We start from the raw sequence: 6,000 nt of genomic DNA, 5'->3' as shown, positions 1-6,000 counted from the left end.
CGCGCAAACGTCCGTGATGTTTCCCGCAGATAATCGCCATTCTTCTGGAATTTTTGTGGGCGTCCTATTCGCTTTATTGTGGAATGGGGTGAACATGGTAGAAAATTTTAGCAAACCGTTCATAACGTACGGCTTGCCTGAACGTGGCTTGCCAGTGGATAATATTCTGAGTCTTACATAACTGCAAATTGGCACCGACAAGCATGATAACCTTAAAAACGGTCTGCTAAAACTGCTTTTATGCGCTTGCTATTGATAACCTGAAATAAGAGACTTCAACTAGCAAGCAACGACAGTTATCGCAGTCCCATATGAAGACACTTTATATTATAATATAAGGAAGCGGTAAGGAAAAACGCGGATTCAAGTACAAGTTTTCTCACCCGTCGGAAGCACTGTAATGCTTAATACGCATTCTCCGTGGGACGTGCATGACTTGGCATGACAGTTTGATTAAACAGCATGGGAAGCCTTGTGACTGCGCACGAGAGCACATTGTTAAGGGTGAACAAGTACAATTGAAAAAGAGAAACAAGAATTTCGGCCTCACGCGCCTTGCTGTTGTAACGATGGCGGTTAAAGGCGCTCTGTCTGCTGTTGTTCTGAAATGTTAACACCTTGGCATTCTGCAGAGGGGTGGGGGTGGATATACGTTTATTTCGGAAAGGTGAGCCTGACCGGAGGTCGGCTTGCTATTCCTAAAACGAAAATATAGCATGGATGGAGCAAAACCGAATATAAGATAATATAAGATAACGAAGGTGGGTGAAGTGTAGATGACATGAAAGGTGAACTCATAATTTCTTCGTGAGGGGACTTCCTATAACGATGTACAGTCGACCCGCGTTTACCCGGACTTCGTTTATCCGGATCTTGCGCTATCTCGAGAAAAACGCATGGGGACAGATTTCTCCCCATGTATTTCGCCCTCGTTTATCCGGACTTCAGCTTCCGGCCTCGGAGTAGAATTCCAGGGAACAGAAATGACTAATACCCAACAATCGGATTCAGTTTTCCGGTCATTGTCCAGGAAGGACACTTGGCCCACACTTAGTCAAGGGAGGTCAAGGACCCTGGTCGTGGCCTCCTTTTTATTGACACAAAGAGGGTGTTGCTATGAAGAATTTTCTCCCTTCCGACTTTGCACGTTACACAAAAGTAATCCACTGAGCAGTGTGGTCATTTCAGACTGAGAAGGTCTGCAACGAGGGCCCCTGCGCGGCAATCACAGATGACGACATCGTCGGTGTCGTCGCTTCCGATTGTGTGCAAGAAGAATCTGATGATGAAAGTGGGGATGGGGGGGGGGGGCACCAGCTGTGACGGTAGAGAATCTGCGGGCGGCACTGAGAACAGCGCTAGTACTTTCCGAGCAACAAAACAATATTTCGCAAGTTAACGCCAGTAGCGAAGGTTTACAAGAACGGGATGCCTGTATTAGAATGAAACAGATGACAATGGATAGTTTTCTGTGTAATGGTCAACAAAGATATGTCAATGGTGAATGTCCTTTTAGGATCACTCTGGATTTTCGTGTTTCACTTATCCGGTTCCCCCGGAATCCGGACACTTTCACAGGAAAGAGGCCGTCCAGATAAACGCGGGTCGACTGGAGTAGGCTCGGATGCAATAAAAAGTGGTCTACCTTTCACATACTAGTCATGTTATGTCATAGTGCCTAATAATAAGCCATCCTAAATAAAAATTGTGATGATCTTGCCTTGCCGTAATCTTAAAACCCTCTTCATAAAAAAGAAGGCATGACCCTCAGATCGAACCAGGGAACATGAAAGCTAGAATCGACACCTGCATCACTGAACCACCAGCCCAGAATGTTGTCATCGTGAGAGACCAAGACGCAACCGCTTTGGAACGCACACTCAGCAGCCGTTACTTCTTTCGTCGTGTAAATAATAATAATAATAATAATAACTTTATTTTTGTTCGGGTACAACAAAACAAGCACAAGGGTCAAAAAAAAGAAAGGGTCAAAAAAGAAAAAAAAAACCTTTATAATGAATCTTCACAATTCCTGAAAACAAGTTGAATGCGCAATTCTAGATTTGTAGAGCACAACCCTGAGAAGTCTAGTCAGCAAGAATCGAAACAGTAGTACTTTTCTGTGCCTTTAAATATGAGGAAATGCCCTATCGTCGAGCGTTGGGCGAGTTCGGCGGCCGCTTTTTCCTGTCGTTCTCTCACTGTCAACCTTTGACAACGCTGATATCACGAAACATGGGGCACCCTCGCTTCCTAGCGTCCTGGTCGATATCGTCGTTTTTCTTTTCTGGCAGAACGTACACACTTATTGAGCAGCAGAATCGGTGATTTTATTTTTGTTATCTCTGTGGTACATTGGTAGTTCTATTGCGTGACCGTTGTCACATAAAATCGCGAACTGCCTTGGAAGGTGCTGAGCAGACCAAAGGAGATAATGACGGAAAGAAGATCAAAGACGGCATGTTTTATGATAACGTAGACTGAGAATTGGCATCACTAATTCCCCTCACGCTTACTTCTGGGGACAAAGCGGGCTGTTCCATGATTTCAGGAACAAACTGATGTCAGTTGAAAAGGGGTGACACCGAGACAGGGAGAGGAGAAATTGGCCGCAAAACCCGCACAATGCTCAATTATTTTGTATTTTCGCACATTTTTAATAGAGCACAAAAAGGCGCTGTCGTGTCGGTTCTTGTGGGGTAGACCCTCCAGGGAGTTCTACGCTACATCTTTGCAATCACGCAGTCAACGTATTTTCATTAATTACAAAGATTAATTACAAAAGTTAATTAACAGCTGCGCTATTTACTGATACACCACCACCATTGAGTAGATCCCGTCGGGAATAGATATATTTAACGACTTTGGCGGGAAAAAAAAGTCAATCTCGGATTTAATAAAATTTAGTCGGTCTTACTTCACGTACCCTGTATATATGACAATAAGCACGCGTGTATTTTTAACATATTCATTATTTTGGTACCTAGAACGAGTTAACCCGTAAGGAGATTACGGCCTTGCGCAATGCCGAGAACGAAAGTTTTGGCGAGTTGGCGAATAAAGCAAGTTTAAGCCACATGTCCGAAATTTATGCTAAATGATTGACATGTATTAACACTGCAAGAGACACGCGTGGTGGTTTGTTCATCTCAATTCCCTTTACCATTAGAGCGCGTCAAAGTTGACTCGCAGAATTAGTTCCGTCGTCACATCGATCTCGAATGAAACTTTGATGAGTTGCTCCTTCACGGAGAACAAAGGACGTTTAAGCCACAAGTTCGAAATTCATGTTAGATGATTGACAATCATCTACATTATATAACAAAAACACCCGGCAGTGTGCAAAACGGAGATTCCTGTAACGGCGAAGTAAGTCAAAACGAACAGCATGCAGTATGACATAGAGCCAGTACGGCATTATTAAGTCAAAACTCTGACGCTCTCGCCCTGCCGTTACTCTCATAACTCCCACTACAAAAAAAAATAAAAAGTAGAAAATACCTGAATATAATAATAATAAAAAAGCACTAAGCAGGCCGTGGATCGAACCACGGCCCTCGAAAGCTATAACCAAAATCGTCATCAGTGAGCCAACACCGCCCGTTGCTGTCACCTTCACGAATGAAGATACAGACGCTTCGCAGGCCACACTGAGCTTGTCAACACTTCTTTTGTCGTGGGAACAACATTGCAGCAGCCCACAGTTGCGCACAAAGTTGCAAAGCGTAAGAGGCAACTTCAGCTTTCATGTCTGACATGGGCATTTTCTGCAGAACCCATTGTCTTGGCTGAGTGCGAGAAAAATAGCACACCAATGCATTCTGCCACGAAGCCAACACGGCGAAAATAAGTCCTCCAGGAACAAAACTGTGACGTTCTTGTGCTCCCATTCCACTTGTACGCCATCGAAGGGCCTCTGACAACAACACCCATGTGTGGGCATTTCTTTCTAAAGCTCAGGGTCAACAGATATTCTAACAAAACCAGATGGGATGCGTTGCTTCAATGGGGCAGCGAGTTCGCCGGCCAAGCCAACTTTGTTTTCCGCACTTCTTGGAATGCTTTAGGAAGTTATTATCAGTGTGTGGAATATAATTACTTGAACATGCACTGTTGTGTTGTCAGATGTTCTTAAAACCGAACGGCAATTGGTGATAAACAAAAAGTATACTCCTAAAATTTTCTCAAATACGTTAACACAAACGAATTCATCGAACAGCGACATCTTAATAATTGCTATGACATGAAATAACGCTTCAAAATTCGTGTTCCACCCGCGGGCGCATAATGTATCAACCATGCTCTCGAAATTCTATCTAACTCAAGAAATGGGGTCAAAAGCAGTTACTAAATTTAAATAAGCAGAGAAAAGTTCAACTGACGCGCAAAGGTCACTTCCCTGCTACACACCGCAACAACGCGGAGAAGCCACCTTGACTGTTTCCGAATTTTTGCATTTGGGCCACGTTTGCCATGCAAGGGAACCGCAGACGATTGAGTGACTCTGAAACTTCTTCTAAATGTTGAATCTAGAGGCACCCTACAACGCATATCCACGGGAATATTACAGTGCATCATACATTACCAGAGATATTAAGCGATGAAATCGTTTCCTGCGTGAAAATCCCCATACCTCCCATGTATTCACGGTCCGAATTACGGGATGTCTGGGGAACCAAATGTATTTCATGTAGAGCGATATTTTTCGTTGGTATCAGCTTAGAATAGATGTCTGAACGTGTATCCTCGGGAATATTACGACACGTTGGATAGAACAGCTGCTACAGCACTTTTCTATTGTCTTGGCGGCAAGTTTCACTCAATGGTCGCGAGAGGGCGCAAGGCGTCGCTGTCCACGAAAGCTGGGAATGAATGAAAGTAAGATATCCACCACTTTGTTTTGTACACTGTGTTCACTGATGGTGCTCGCACAGTAAGTAACAGCTGCTGCCCACTTGAGGCCCGCCTCTCAACAGGAACGGCCAAGGAAACGCACCAAGAAAGATGGTTTTCTTGATGGCCTGCAAAAAATTATGAGGGAGTCAGCATGCAGGTCAAGAGAGCTGCCATGTAAAGGGACGAGGAAGCGCACAGACGACAACGAAAACTCCTGCAGGAAGAGCGGCAGGAGGTCAGCAGGATGATGGGGGAAATGAATTAAGAATTTATGCAAACTTGTACGCAGATGGTAATGATGTTCCAACAGCAACCTTTCATTTCTCTTTTTTCTTTTTTTTCTTCTTCTCTATTCTTTCCCCTTTTTTTCTTTGCATGAAACATGTTCCCCCCCCCCTCCCCCGCAACAGCAGCCGACTACATTACTCCATACATTTCTTGCTTCAAGGGAGACCTCAACACGCACATCGCAGCCTTGTTCCCGACCGCAATCACCTTTCAAGTCGCCAATGTTTCCACTGTATCCACCAAACTGTCAGTCCCCTTTTTCTTCTAATATCGCCACCACGAAGCCGTGACCGTGTGCAAAAACTAGTTGTGTATCTTGGCAGAGTGCAATAAATACCATGTTTTCATCATAGCTATGGTTGACCCAATGCCCACTCAGCCCCTACTTGGTTTACATTTGATGCGTTCTGTGTCCTATATCTATAGACTGACTGTTCCGGGTTAAACCCAGTTCCATCCATTCCTTCGTTTCCAAATGTGCACGAACTGATCCAGGTTAAGCCCGATTCCTACCAGAGCTACAGCTCGTATCGGCCACTAGTCATCTCTTCTACAGGTACTTGGCAAACCCTCTGTGCACATTTTAGCCCGTGACCACAGAAAAAGTGACATCTATTCCCGAAGTTCATCTAAACCTCATGTACACCAAGCTACAGCAGTTTGTAGAGAATATCAGTAATATGTTATTTCACAAACAGGCGTTTTGTAACGAGACCGTTCCTAGACAAAAGTAAACCAGCTGATGCAGAATTAGCATCCAATTTCATCCCAGATTCCAAAATTACAAACAGCACTTAGTTTTTACCCGCGAAGTCA

The sequence above is a fragment of the Ornithodoros turicata genome, unplaced genomic scaffold (assembly GCF_037126465.1).
Source record: "Ornithodoros turicata isolate Travis unplaced genomic scaffold, ASM3712646v1 Chromosome13, whole genome shotgun sequence".
Classification (NCBI taxonomy): domain Eukaryota; kingdom Metazoa; phylum Arthropoda; class Arachnida; order Ixodida; family Argasidae; genus Ornithodoros; species Ornithodoros turicata.
The sequence above is the reverse complement of the archived record's forward strand: the minus strand, read 5'-3'. Positions refer to the sequence as shown.